Source organism: Giraffa tippelskirchi, chromosome 1 (assembly GCF_054371585.1).
Source record: "Giraffa tippelskirchi isolate mGirTip1 chromosome 1, T2T-mGirTip1v1.2.pri, whole genome shotgun sequence".
In the NCBI taxonomy this organism is placed as follows: domain Eukaryota; kingdom Metazoa; phylum Chordata; class Mammalia; order Artiodactyla; family Giraffidae; genus Giraffa; species Giraffa tippelskirchi.
This window is the reverse complement of record NC_137275.1, coordinates 39,855,491-39,871,577: the sequence shown is the minus strand read 5'-3', so window position 1 is coordinate 39,871,577 and position 16,087 is coordinate 39,855,491. Positions and strand designations below refer to the sequence as shown.

Genomic DNA, 16,087 nt, shown 5'->3' with positions numbered 1-16,087 from the left:
ATTTTTTGGCAGATTTTCAATCACAGCTTCAATTTCAGTGTTTGTAATTGGGTTGTTCATAATTTCTATTTCTTCCTGGTTCAATCTTGGAAGATTGAACTTTTCTAAGAATCTGTCCATTTCTTCCAGGTTATCTATTTTATTGCCATATAGTTGTTCATAATATTCTCTTATAATCTTTTGAATTTCTGCATTGTCTCTTGTAACCTCTTCTTTTTCATATCTATTTTTTGTTGATTTGATTCTTCTCTCTTTTTTTCTTGATGAGTCTGGCTAAAGGTTTGTTAATTTTCTTTATCTAATCAAAGGATCAGCTTTTAGTTTTATTAATCTTTACTATTTTTTTATTTCTTTTTCATTTATTTCTTCTCAGATCTTTATGATTTCTTTTCTTCTTCTAACGTTGGAGTTTTCTTGTTCTTCTTTTCCCAATTATTTTAGGTGTAAAGTTACATTGTCTAGTTGATGTTTTTCTTGTTTCTTGAGGTAAATTTCCATCTTAGAACTGCTTTTGCTGCATCCATAGGTTTTGAGTTGTCGTATTTTCATTTTCACTTGTTTCTAATACTTTTTAGATTTACCTTTTGATTTTTTCAGTGCCCTGTTGTTTATTTAAAAATGTGTTGTCTAATCTCCATGTGTTTGTGTTTCTTACAGTTTTTTTTCTTGTAATTGATGTTTAGTCTCATAGCACTATGGTCAGAAAAGTTGCTTGATCTCTAGTCAGGAATGAAGATTCCACAAGTGCTTTGTTGTGGTATTAAGTGAGATTAAAACAAATATAGGAAAATGAGAAATCAAAGATGAACCCCAGACAAATGGAAATTACAAAGTCAGGCAAATAATAATTAAAACAATGAAGTACACACATATACATATGCACCGATGAGCAAAGTCAAAACAGTCCAACAAAAATAATATACAATATTTTGACCCAGCAAACAAAGGAAATGAAAAAGTATATTTACCAGTTAAGAAAAAAACTAACTAAAGCACAAACTAGAAAACAAAACTAAAGCCAGATGCCAATTCGATAATAAAGCAATGAAAATGAAACTAACAAATATGTTGAGAGAAAAGAAGAGAGAGAAAAGAAAGAAAGAATAGATATGCAAATTAAATAGAGGTAGATAAAGAAGATTTACATACGTTAAAGATTAACTGCAAGGGGAAAAGAACAGTAGGAAAAACAAACAAAGGAATAAATGTAGAAAAAATAATAATAGGTTTAAAAATGAAATAAATAGAAAAGAAAAAAAAAAAAGGAAAACTCCACAGAACTTCAAAAGCTCAGCATAGAGGCAGAGTTTTATAACAACAATACAAAATGTGACTGAGGAAAAAAAAAGCTCGAAAGCTTAATTTGATTTCTTAGTGCCAAAAAAATAGACTACTACAACGAAAGGGGAAAAAAAAGGAAAATAAATACAACAAACCCTACAGAACAAGTCAAAAAATGAGAATAATAATTGTTTTTCTTGAATCACTGCTGTCAGAGTCCTTTCCCTTTCTAGGAGTCACAGTCCACCTTACTTCCCTAGGGTGCCCTCCAACACTGTGTTGGCCTTTATACCTGCTGTGGGGGCAGCTCAGATTCTAATCTGGTCCTACTCCTGTGTGTTCTTGCCTCCAACATCCACAGCTATCAGAACTAGTGTGTCTTCTTTTGTGGGGGCTCTCAATGGCCTTTTATGTATTTCATAGACACAGAGTCTGCCTAGTTGATCCTGTGGATTTAATCTGCAGCTTGTACAGCTGCTGGGAAAGTTTTGGGTCTTCTTCCCTAGCCACATTACCCCTGGATTTCAACTGTGGTTTTATTTCCACCTCTACATGTGGTTCATCCCCTGGGGTTTGCTTCTGAGGCTGCCCTGGAGGACTTGGGTTTGCCCCTGTGAGGGCCAGGTGTGGAGGTGGTGCAGCTGCTTGGGTTGCAGGGTTCCTGGCAGCACCAGGTACTCAGGGGGTGTTAGTGGCTAGGGAAGCAGGAAATATATGCTCTAGAAGGGTATGGCAACCAGTACTGGCCTATATGCTCCAGTATTCTTCCCTGGAGAACCCCTATGTCTGACAGAGAAGCCCGGCAGGCCACAGTCTACAGGGTTGCAAAGATTCAGACACAACCTAAGTGGCCCTGAGTGCATAGAAGCAGGACATTTTTTGCCTGTGGCAGCTCTGCTCCAGTGAGAGCTGAGCATGAAGGTGCTACAGCTGCTTGTCTTGCAGGGACCCTGGCGGCGCCAAGTGTGCAAGGGCATGGACTGCCTCCGCTGCAGGAGTTATGGTCCTATCAGAGTCTTTTTTCAAGCCTCTTGTACCTGGTGATCAGAAGGCCTCTTTGGCCAACCTTTCTCCACAGCTCTGCCCGTTCAGGCGCTAAGGGGCTCCCTTGCCTGGGGTCCTTCTCTGTTGTTTGGAGCATCAGGCACATAGAGGGGAGCCCCCTTGTTGGGGTCTTACCCTGTAGATCAGAGCGACAGTCACTTAAAGGAGCACCCTGGGTGAGTTCCTACTCTATAGTTCCGTGTGTCAGGAATTTGATGAGCCAGCCTCTATTTTTCAGCTGTCGATGTTGGCGTCTGGGGAAAGAGAGGGTATGGTGATGGCTCCACCCGCTATGTGTGACTCAGCAGTATCACCTTGCTTCTGTGGCTACCTGACTTTCCTCCACCGGCATTTCCCACCATTATCTCCTCCCTCACATCCCCTCAGTCCGTCTCTCTGCAGTCAACAGCAGCCCTTGCCCTGGGATTCCTCCACAATCCCTAAACTCCAGCTCCCAGCTGCTGTGCCTTCCAGGGGCCCCAGTGTTCCTGTCTGGGGTATGTATGGCTGCGGCAAGTACTGTCTGATTCTCAATCCATTTAGGCTACCACAGATCAGCTGTTTCACTTTCAGCCTGAAATGCTTCTCCTCTGACTCAGACAGTTGCCCCAATGTGGGAAATGGACCCCTGCTTCAGTTTCCCCACCTGCCAAGGGCAGGTTCAATCCTACTAACACTCCTGTTTTCCCTCTAGTTCCTTCACATCCTACCAAGTTTTGTGTGGTTCTATATATTCTTTTCCACTGGTTAGGTACTCCTGTCCACTCTCAGCTGGTGTTCTTCATGCACTTCTGTGTCCTAAGCTGTATTCCTGATGTATCCTTGGAGGGAGATGTACTCCACATCCACCTACTCCTCTGCCATCGTATTCTCTCACTCCAGTATTCTTGCCTGGAGAATCCGCATGGACAGAGGAGCCTGCCAGGCTACAGTCCATGGGACTGCAAAGAGTCAGACACGACTGAGCAATTAAGCACAGCATAGCACATATAACACAATTTACTTTTATTTCTATTTTCTATTATAGTTTTTTTTCTTTTTCTTTCTGAAACATAGTTCCTGTTAGGGCAGGAACTTTAATCTTTTTTTTTTTTCTCACTGATATATACTGGGCATGTAAAACAATCTCTTGTACATACCAGGTTTATCTAGTCTTATATGCCCATTTTAAAACTTTTAAAATGTCTTAATAACTAGGATATATTTTACTGTTGATAGTAGATCATAGACCAATTAAACGATGTATTTTTCTTATCTGTGCATGAAGTAATATAGTATAATTTACCATTAACAACATGATAGTTTTAATGAAATACAAATTGAGACAGTTAATGAATATTTGTTGAATGAAAGATTAAATGACTGAGAAAGAATAAAACAAATTTTCGTTTGAGGAATTTTTAAATTAACTGAATAGAAACCTTGTAAAGGGATATTTGTAAAAGCACAGTGCACAACCTGCATAAGAGTAGTATTTGCTGACTCCAACCTCCAGCTCCACTCCATCCCTCTCTCAACTCTTCCCCCTTGGCAACTATAAGTCTGTTCTCTATACAGATGTTAAGGTTAACAGATGTAAGCTATTGTATATAGAATAGATAAATGAGGTCCTATTGTGTAGCACAGGAAACTATATTCAATGTCCCATGAAAAACCATAATGGAAAAGAATATAAAAAAGAATGTATAACTGAATCACTTTGCTGTACAGCAGAAATTAATAATACAACATTGTAAATCAACTGTATTTCAAAAAAAAAGTAGTATTTGAATACAGCAAAAAAATTTACTCTTTTTTTTTGCTGAAGAGTAGGAGGGGATGGTCAAAGAAAGTTGTTGTCATTATCGTTAGCAAAGTAAGAAGTTTTGTTAACAGGTAGAAAGTCATTGGTCAGAGAGGTAAGAACATGTGTGGAAAGTGCTCTATGGTGAAAATTGAGTATAACCATCTACCATCTATAATTATTGTTGTAAGTGTTTTCCTGAGCTTTCTTCTTTAATATTGTTTTAAGATTATTATATAGTAAACCTTTGCCCTCATTGTGCTTATATATGAAACTTGAGTTTATATAGATTATATGTATGTACTTTTTTTTTTTCTTGATTGTGAGAGTTTTATTCTAAGATCTAAGGAATGTGAGGTCTTCCGGGGTGGTTCAGTGGTAAAGAATCCATCTGCAAAGCAGATGTGTTGGACCCTTGGGTCAGGAAGATCTCCTGGAGAAGGAAATCGCAATCCACTCCAGTATTCTTGCCTAGAGAATCCCATAAAGAGAGGAGCATGGCAGGCTATAGTCCATGGGGTCGCAAAAGATTTGGTCATGATTAGTGACTAAACAACAAGAAATGTGATTTCACTTCTTTGGGGAATAATTAGAAAAGTAGTTGGCCTTCCCAGGTGGTGCTAGTGGTAAAGAATACACCTGCCAATGTAGGAGACATACGAAACATTGTTTCGATTCTTGGGTCAGAAAGGTCTCCTGGACAAGGGCATGGAAACCCACTTCAGTATGCTTGTCTAGAGAATCCCACGGACAGAGGAGTCTGGCAGGCTACAGTCCATGGGGTCGCCAAGAGTCAGACATGACTGAGTGACTGACACACTTTGATAATATTATGTATATTTTCCTAAGTTACCTGACTTCAAGAATGCCATCTGGAGATGTTTTTAAAGAAAATTTTTAAAATTTTTAGAAAGGATGTTGTGGCAAACCCAGATCACAGAATTGCAATCTCAAGTTTGTTATGAGAGACAAAGGGAGAGACCAGGGAAAATGGACAATTGGGATCTTCTATGGCAAAAGCTAACCATAAACAGTTTACTGTGTTATGGTGTGGAAGCAGGGGCTCTTTGGTGCTTGCTTCATTGCTTTGTTTGTTTGGTTTTGGTGGGGTGAGGAGTAAATTTGACAAACATCTTCTTTATAGATAAAATTAACTACCTAAATTATCAAGTTAAATATCAAACAAAATATTAAATTATTTAGTGTTTGGGACCAGAAGATGAGAACATTGGAGTGATGATCTATGCATAATATTATATGATTTAATAATATCTAATATTATCTAAACATAATATCAGAAATATATTGAGAATTGGACAAAAGAACCAAACACACAAAAAATACAGATTGTTTGGTTTAGCATGTTATCTATAGCAAAAAGAAATCATAAGCATCACATAAAAATGAGGAAGGGAGACAAATAGAAATATTTAAGTTGAAATGATGGATATTTACAGTGTACTTATAAGCTCTATTTAATATAAACTCTGTTTAGTCCTAATTAATTCATATAGTAATGTGAACAAAGAAATATGTATAATTAAAAAGTCTTTTTTGAAGAGGAGGATCAATTTTCAGGAAATAAGATAATTCCAGAAAGCCTAGAAACTTACCAATATTGAGGCTTGATTGATTAATTTCTTTCTTTCGTTTAAGTTTTACTTCCTGTATTGTAACCACAAGACCATGTGATGAGTTAACTACAAGGAATACGTTCCAGTAAGAGCCTCTGGAAATCAACATTCTACTTAAATAGGAACCATTTTATTTTTGTGACTCTTTACCACTTGAGCCCTACCATCTAGCACAGTATTTGATGCCTTGCATTTCTCCTTGAATTCTTTTTTTTTTTTCACACCCTACTCATCAGCACATCTTATCACCATTTGCTCCACAGACAACTGCTTCCTGTTATCACTTGCTCCAAGATTATTTCATTTTTAACAAGACTATTATAGTGACCTCTTTATGGTTTTCCTGCTTCCACTCACATACCCAAAATGTCTATAAGTCTATTCTCCACACAGCCAGTATGATATTTCAAATTTATATTTAATCACACAGTTAGTAGTAACAGGACTAAATCAAGAATTCAGGGCTCCTATCTCCTTTCATCTCTCCTCGAAGCTAAGGAAATTCATTTACAATTTGAACTCACATATCATCTAGGACCCAATCACATTTACCATTTAAATATGTACTTGCATGAAATAAAGTTAATTTATCCTTCATATTATTAAGTATAAAGTATATAGTCTGAGAACTAGTATCCTGTACTAGCCACTATGCATAGACCAATCTCTCATTTTTCCGGTACTTTCTATGCAGGTCAACGGAATGCCTAAGCCACCTAATGTGACAATAACTGTGAGTTGGGTTTATATTATATTCATTCTTTTCATTTCGCAAGCCATCACTTTGTTTGTTTGTTTGTTTGTTTCAAATATTATTTTATTTTTGATGTTTTGGCTGCACCATTAATGCATGTGGGATCCTAGGTCCCCAATCAGGGATCAAACCCACATCCCCTGCAGTGGTAGCATGGAGTCTAAACCACTGGGTCCCTAGGAAAGTCCCCATTACTTTGTTCAATAAGTTAGAATGGCATCATCGTACATCAAACAGCCTAACCCTGAATCGTTAATCTGGAATTAGTTTATCTCAACTAAATTCATTTAATTCAGCTTCTCACTGACCTCAGTTTTAGATCTCAATATCACTCTTCACAAATTTTTCCTTTATTGTCACATTCTTCTTCTATACTTCAAGGTACTAAAGAGGTGATGTAAATCAGTATCTGTTTGAAATGAGTGTGCTTGGAATTTTTAGCACCACGTTGGTAAGAGGTTCTCTGCTTGCTAGAGAAATCTGGAAATACAAAGCTTAGATGCATTTATATCTCCAAAAATATCATACAGATAATATTAAGTTGTTAGGAGATTAAATTAAAGAAAATACATTATTCTTTATTGTTATTTAATAGCAAGTAATGACACTTAGGAAACTAACATTAACTCAACAAATACCTATTAATCTGTTATTTGAAATATGTTGGAAATATATTGGACAAAAATCTTTATGCTTATAGAACTTAAAGTTTAGTTGATAATGAGGAACAATTTAAAAAATAACTAAGATATAAGATATTCAGTAGACAATAAGTGCTTGGGGACCACTAGAGAAGGAAAGTGTGTTGGAGGGTTTGGAGAGCAGTGTCCACATATAAATCAGGGGATGGCTCACTAAGAAAATGACAATAAGTAAGAACTTAAGGAGGAAAGTGAGTGAGTCATGGAGATATCCCTGGAGACCATTTCAATCAAAGGGAAGCACCAGTGCAAAGACTGTAAACAATGTTGGGCACATTATATTTCATATTACATCAGTAAATTTAAAACTGTTGCTTCCAGAAGCATGTATTAATAATTTCATACAGCAATTAATTGTTAGGAGCTAAATTGTGTTCTCCCAAAATCCGTATGTTGAAATCCTACCCTCAGTAGTTCAGAAGGTGACTATTAGGAGATAAGGTCTTCAATGAGGTGATTAATCTTAAATGAGGTTATGAGAGTGAGCCCTAATTTAATATGACCAGTATTCTTATAAGAAGAGGAAAGTAGAACACAGACACACACAGAGGGAGGACCCCATGAGGACAGAGGGAGAAGACAGACCTCTATAGCCAAGGAGAGTGACCTTAGAAGAGACAAGCCTATAGACACCTTGATCTCTGATTTATAGTTTCTCGAAGTGTGAGAAAATACGTTTCTGTTATTTAAGTCACCCAGTCTGTGGTACTTTATTATGACAACCCTAAAAAGCAAACACAAAAGCTGACACTTTAAATATTTTAACTGCCCTAATTGTTATCCTAATTAAGAAATTTGAAAATCAAATCTGCATCTTTTCAAGATACTCTTATAGTACACCAAGTAAGTTGTTAAGCTTTCCTGAAAGTCTATTAATGCTGTGGCTTAGATATGGGGGATCCAAATGCCATAGGAAGTACAAATCATTGCATAGTTATCTTTTATTACATTTTCTGTTCTGAATATGTTAGTCTGGATGAATAAGAAGACGAGTTATTTTGAAATCTTATCTGAGTAGACCTCCATTATTCAAAGCACAGCTGTGGAAATATTAATTATCCTACAATATTGGATTGCATTACAAAGTCAAGCCAGTCAGGAAATCAAGGTATTGGAAATGTACTTCAGTCAAATCTTGTAAGAGAGTCTAAATAGATTTAAAAGCCTTGCCTATTAAGGCATACTTGGAAGACACCTTGTGCAATGATGAATATACTTACATTTTTGGGAGGATATGACAGTCAGCATGGGTGTTGGAGAGCCTGCAATTTGTGAAGAGGTAATTTAAAAAAAAAACAAAAAAACAACTTATAGCCCTTGGAGTAAACTATGCACAGATAATCTGCCTGTTCTCCAGACTTCTTCTTGATTAACTTCATGAAAGAGCAAAGATTTATGTGGGGAAGTTGTTTCTGCCTTGACCTCTTGTGGTGCTCCTTTCAGAATATGAAAAATGGCATCATCTGATTCCAGAAGGGGGTGACAGGACAGCGTACAATTATAGGCGTGCATTTGCAGACTCCTGCTGCTTGCTCTTCCAGAAGGTTTACAATGGGAAGAAATAAATCTACTGTTGCTTTCACTTATATTTTTCATTAATGTATTCTGTAGAAAGAAAATTCCAACAAATGTCTACTCATTCCAGTTTGCACCAAAAGTTTTTAAGAAGGTAAAGATGATCCTAGTTGAATTCAGCATTGCATCTTCACCTGCAATGTTACTTCAATCTAAAAGAACCTAGAAGAAAATGAGCAGGAGAAAGCTTTGAGAATCTGAATCGGTAGAGCTCATTTTTGGTACCCATTCTTTTTATTTCTCATGCTCAGTTAGTTCAGTTGTGTCCAAGTCTTTGCAACCCTATGGGCCATAGCCCCAGGCTCCTCTGTCCATGGGATTCTCGAGGCAAGAATACTGGAGAGGGTTGCCATGCCCTCCTCCAGGGGATCTTCCCAATCCAGGGATTTTCCCAACCTGAGTCTCTTTTATGTCTTCTGCATTGGCAAGCAAGTTCTTTACTGCTAGCACTACCTGGGAAACCCTCTTTTTATTGCTAACATGCCTAAAAATTACTATGATAATAGTAGCTGTCATTTATTGAGTTTTGATTTTAATTCTTCCCAGTAATTTACATTTATTATCTTACTGAATGTTCAAAGTACTTATCTGAATTAAGATATAATACTCTTGCTACAGAGATAAAGAAATTGATGTACAGAAAAGACATTTCCTCACTCTCTCTCCAAATCTCTCCTTGCTATATACTTTTGATGTACTAAGTATCAGGTCAGGGTCCAAATGGATCTAACCACTGAAGTGTGATCTAAGGGATAGACAAAACAAAGCCCCACAATTGTGAATCCTGTCTTCTATGCAAAAAATAAAATATAACTCTATCATACAAAATTAATTATTGATGATTCATTAAAATAGGCCTGAATATTTTTTTCTGTATTATATTTAATTTCTTAGTATATTTATTTTCTCAAAATTTCTTGTTTTAGAAAAAATATAGAAGATACATATTATTTCTTTGGTAGAAACTTAGAATTCTTCTTAAACACTGAAACATTGATCAACTGTGAATTATAATAATAATCATCATGTTCCAGCAATATTGATTGAGGCCTCAGAGTGTGTGCATAATAAAAAAAAGTTTACATATTGCAATCCATAAGATACATTTCCCTACTTAAAGATCCTCTTTTGAGTATCCCCTGCCCTAGTCTCAGCCATAGTCCCACTTCAGCATTTCTGGAGTCTGTATCAATGCTATTTCTCTTTAGATGATTCTGGCATGTTATTGTTATTATCTTTATTATTTCCCATGAACACTACCCTATTAATTTTGAACTCTTTAATATCAATATTAGTGATCCCCCCTCATGAGCCAGGGACTGAAATTGCCGAGGTTTGTTAATTGGAACATCTGTCTATTTCAGCCAGAATCATGAGATTTTTTTTTTTTCCTTCTGTTACTTAACTTCAACTTTTTCAGTGGCCATGATGAAATTTCCAAGCAGTGCAAAGAGCCCTGAAAATGTACATCTGGTCTTGTATTCAAAGAGAAGGGTGAGAGCAAGTTGATAGGAAGATACTAATCCATCACCATCACTAGAGAAAAACTCAAAAATTGTATATTCTTCTGATTGTGTTTAATTGTATCATCTTCAAAATCTGAGAGCAACAAATTTATAGGAACTGCAAACTTCAGGTTTGCTACCTCAAAATGGAATCAGTCTGTTATCTCAGATTGCTCAACCTGTGTCTCATTTGTATGTATACATTTATGTAAAATATTAGAAAGCATCACAGATCCTGGTAGATACGGAAAGAGTTACCAGATTCTAGGTTATATAAGAATATTGCTAAACAGAAGAGGAGGTAAAGCTTAGCAGTTTCAGACACTAATCACAGAATAATCTACTGCTTTTATAATAGAAACCAGTTTGACTCTTGCACCTGCAGCATTTTCTCCAATAGCAATAGAATTGGAGCCTTGGCCCCAGCCCCGAGAGAACACAGCTTTCTATTATTCTCTTTAGTGCCAACAGAAATGATCTTCTTCATGCCCTGACGTTTTTCCTTGTTGAAACATTTTATGACCGACTTACATTGCCTCACCTTTGTACTATTCTTTGAGAATAATAGTGGGGAAAAAAAAGCTTGAAGTAGTCTTTAATTTTTTTTTCTTCTTTTGCTCTGTTAATAAATGGATTGATTTGAGAGAAAATAAGAATTGCTTAGACAACTCTAATGGTTGCAATTATTTCAGAATAGATTGTTGGCTATTGATTAAATTGGAATGCTACATGTGAACACAGGTGTTATCTGATTTCAAATAGCAGAGTTCTGATTTTGTTTTGGTTGACTATAAGTGACTTAAGGTAGTTATTTACTTGGAAATAAAAGCCAGGTCTTTATCAAGGTTTTCATTTGTTTTGTTTGTTTTGTGTGTTTACATATAGTAAACAACAACCACAATTGTTTTCCATACAGAAGTGATACCACTTGCTTAGAGAAATATGACTTACACTCATTTTGGTGATAACTTCATGTGTTTGATTGGAATAAATCTTTCTTAATTCCTGAAAGAAGGAAAGGTGCCAAACTATCAAGGTGGTGTGCCAGTCAAATGACAGTGATGGATGAATAATATACTGTCATTTTCCCCCAACTACTGTTATTCTAGAAAAACGTCTGTGTAAACCTGTTCTCCAAAACTTAACCTCAGTTCAGTTCTGTCGTTCAGTAATGTCCACCTCTTTGTGACCCTATGGACTGCAGCACGGCAGGCTTCCTTGTCCATCACCAACTTTCAGAGCTTGCTCAAACTCATGTTCATCAACTCGGTGATGCCATCCAACCATCTCATCCTCTGTCATCCCCTTCTCCTCTTGCCTTCAATCTTTCCCAGCATCAGGGTCTTTTCCAATGGGTCAGTTCTTCACATCAGGTGACCAAACCTAGTAGCTACTAATCTAAAGAACAACCAAAAAATGTCATCTCATACAAAAAAGAAAGGAAAATTAAAAGGTCAGTAATACCACACCTGAGCTTCCCAGGCGGCACAGTGTAAAGAATCTGCCTGTTAATGCAGGAGACACAAGTTTGATCTCTGGGTCAGGAAGATCCCCTGGAATTGGAACTGGTAAACTCACTCCAGTACTCTTGCCTGAAAAATTCCATGGACAGAGGCACCTGGTTGGCTACAGTCCATGGGGTCTCAAAGAGTTGGACATGACTGAGCGACTGAGCACACAATATCACCACCAATCAAGTCTCAGGACCACATGAGAAATATATTATGGCATTCTCCATTTAACAGGCAGGAAGAGAGTCAATGTATGATATTAAAAGAAATTTGTTTTAATTGGAAATATTAAAATTGTAATTATACTTTAGCTGTGCTTTAACTCTAGTACTTAAAATCTTTGTCTAAATAGTCATAATATTTAAGGACAAACAAAAGATGCATGATATTTGCTTTGGATTATAAACTGTTAATTTAACTATGGTAAAATTAACAAATAAGTATTATAATTTGAGATAATTCTACCAACATAAAGAGGAATAGAATAATATGACAAAGGGATGGAATGTCTGATTGCTAAGCTCCATTCTTTAAATTCTCACCTTCCATACTGTGACAAGCAGGGAAGATGCTCACATCCTAGTAAATTGGACTACTTTTTCTTTTTAATCAATAGATTACAAAATTGTTACTTTGGTCAGTTTGATATGAAAAAGTAAAGAAAACCATTGGACTGGGAATAAAAGAACTGGCTTTTCTATCATGTGATTGTATAATCTTAAGAAATCATTTTGTCTCTCTGGACTTTATGCATCCACCAAGAGTGAGAAATGATTAAGATTGCTTATTCTTGGAAAGATTTGCCGAAGTGAAAGTTGCAGTCCACCATGTATGTGAACTATTGGGCGAGATTTGTAATGTCTCTGTTTCCTCAATTTCACAATGCAGACCACAGTATCAGTTCATTGGATTGTTATGAAGATTAAAGGAGTAAATATATTTAAACCATGTAGGATAGTGCTCAATTCATTGTAAATTCTTAATAAATACTGGCTTTAATATGCTCTGGTGCTGTCATGAATTAATTGAATTTTAAAATTTAATTTTGATTGACATTACATTTATTCAAGATCTGAATATAAGAACAATGGTTTTTTAGATTCAGCCCGCTTCTTCATGTGAAATTCTGTATTGATGAGTTTTGCCAAAGTGGAAGGAAGAGAATGGACCGTTTATAGGATAACACATTTGGCTCAATTCAGATGAAGGCAGTCAGGCATGCAAGGCTGTCAACACTCTTCCTTCCTTCTGACTTTTCTGGTATCCATTTGCAAGACTGGCCCAGAAGCAGAAATTTGGTAAGGAGTTGAAAGAAGGGAGGTTCTTATGGTATTCAAAGCAAAGAGGGAAAGGAGATTACCTATGGTGTTATTGATATGGTATCTGTTTTACTTTAGGTTTGGTGATTGAATTCTATAAAAGGATTTCATATAAAAGCAGCTTTAGAGATGCTTTTTTAGAGAGATTGGAGACATATGTGGCAGATGGTAATGTGTAAGCTACAGTTGGGGTTGTATAATATTGTCCTTATCACAATAAGGAACTCTTTAAGGCTCCAGAAATACAACAGAGAACTTTTGTTTTTTCAAAAAAAAATTAATTGTAGTAAAATATGCATAACATATAATTAGCCATATTAACCATTTTAAGTATACAGTTGAGAGGTGTGAAGTTACATTCAAGTGATTGTGCAATCTCCATAATTATTTTCTTCCTGCAAAACTGAGACTCTAAACCCATTACACAACACCTCATTCACTTCTCTTGTCAGCCCCTGGCAACCACCGTTCTATATTCTGTCCTTATGAATTTGACTACTTGTAGATATCTCAAGTGGAAGCATAGACTATTTGTTTTTTTTTGTGACTGGCTTATTTCACTTAGCATAATGTCATCAAAGTTCATCTATGATGTAATATGTGTCAGAATTTCCTTCCTTTTTAAGGTCGAATAACATTCCATTGTGTGTATATACCACATTTTGTTTATCAGTTAATCTATTGATGAACACTTGCATTGCTTTAACTTTTTGATTATTGTGTATAATGCTGCTATAAGCATGACTGGTCAAATATCTCTTAGAGACTCTGCCTCAATTCTTTTAAGTATATATTTAGAAGTGAATTTTTTGGATTGTATAGTAATTCTACATTTACCTTTTTTTAGGAACCTCCATAATTATTTTTATAGTGGCTGCACTGCATTTTGCATTCCTGCCAACTGCACAAGAGTTGCAATTTCTGCACATTCTTGCTAACATTTGTCATTTATTTATATTTTATAATAGCCATTCCATTGAACATGAGCATACAGGAATTTAAAATTTCTTTTCCTCTAGATTATAAACTCCTCAAGGCAAGTATCATAAGTGTCTTGTTTACTACTATATCTCAAGTGCTTCAACGTGTCCAGAACTCAGTACAGATTCAATAAGCATGTATAAAATGTAAATAGGGAACACAGCATAGTTGGGGCACATTGTGTGTTCTGCAACTCTATGATACACCAGAGAGAAACATCTCAAGCAAGGTGACTTCCCAACATGCTCAAGAAGCAGATCAGAGGTGATCTCCCTCTCTGGAGAGATTTGAAGGCAACAAATATCAGCAAAGCAGCTGCTGAGGAGAAATACATGTAGGTAGAAATTTCTGTAGGGATACAGGTAATACATGAACACTTTTGAGATCCCCTGTGGGATTTTCTGGAATTTATTAAAGAATATGTTAGACTTAGGAAAGTAAAACTGAAGGAGAGTAGGAATGCTGACTTTTTACAACTAGGGTAAATCCACAGAATTCAGATATTACAATTTAAGTGACTACAATAGGATTTTAATTTGAAACAGCTATACTGAGCCTGCCAATGCAGGAGACATAAGAGACTCAGGTTCAGTCCCTGGGTGGAGAAGATCCCCTGGAGAAGGAAATGGCAACCCACTCCAGTATTTTTGTATGGAGAACCCCATGGACAGAGGAACCTGGTGGGCTACGGTCCACAGAGCCACAAAGAGTTGGACACGACTAAAGCCACATGGCATGACTTAGCTTGCATGCACGTATTGAATCCAAATATGGGCTTCCCAGGTGACTCAGTGGTAAAGAATTTGCCTGCCAATGCAGGAGACACAGGATACATGGGTTTGATCTCTAGATAGGGAGGATTCCCTGGAAGAGGAAATGGCAGCCCACTCCAGTATTCTTGCCTGAAAAATCCCATGTAGGAGCCTGGAGGACCAGTCTATGGGGTTGCAAAAGAGTATGACACAACTGAGTGACTGAACACACACAGCACACATACTGAAACCAAACTGAGCTCAATTTTCTCTCCTGTGTGTTAATATTTCTGAGTGACTGACTCATTAAGTCTTTACATTACAAACAAACTGATAGTGATCCTGTTTCAGGCATTACTAACAATGAAAGTGAAAGTGAAAGTTAGTTGCTCAGTCATGTCCAATTCTTTGTGATCCCTTGGACTGTAGCCTGCCAGGATCCTCTGTCCATGGAATTCTCCAGGCAAGAGTATTGGAGTGGGTTGCCATTTCCTTCTCCAGGGGATCATCCCTACCCAGGGATCGAACCTGGGTCTCCTGCATTGCAGGCAGATTCTTTACCAACTGAGCCACTAGGGAAGCCCATTACTAATGATAATTATTGGTAAAGAATTGATAATGGACAATACCAGTTAGCTTTAGTTCATAGACGTCAAAATGAACTTGGTCTAATGACTCCCACTGGATGATACTTCCGGAGAAGGCAATGGCATCCCACTCCAGTACTCTTGCCTGGGAAATCCCATGGACAGAGGAGCCTGATAGGCTACAGTCCATGGGGTTGCTAAGAGTCGGACACGACTGAGCGACTTCCCTTTCACTTTTCCCTTTCATGCACTGGAGAAGGAAACGGCAACCCACTCCAGTATTTTTGCCTGGAGAATCCCAGGGACGGCGGAGCCTGGTGGGCTGCCGTCTATGGGGTCACACAGAGTCGGACACGACTGAAGCGACTTAGCAGCAGCAGCAGCAGGATGATACTTCTTTCTGTAAAAAAAAAGTTTCCTTAAAACATAGATGATTATGAATGCTAAGTGACAGTTGAGAGGTCATGGAACAAGGTACATAAGTCATATGATTACCTACTTTGCTGTGGCATATGGCCCTTGTATCAGTGTATCAAACAGCTTGAACTTAGAGCTAATTGAATTAAAAACACAGGAAGAATTTGCTAATTTGCAGTAGAAATAGGATCAATAATAACAGATGATCCAGAGAAAGCTGAGAAAGACAATTAGATGTGTTGG

General features: G+C 37.0%; 1 non-coding gene across 1 annotated transcript; it reads right to left on the bottom strand.

Annotated features, from left to right (window-relative positions):
- Positions 1 to 15,347: 15,347 nt before the first annotated feature.
- Positions 15,348 to 15,419, bottom strand: TRNAC-GCA (transfer RNA cysteine (anticodon GCA)). Its single transcript has one exon. It is a non-coding gene; the product is annotated as a tRNA-Cys (tRNA).
- Between the last annotated feature and the right edge of the window lie 668 nt (positions 15,420 to 16,087).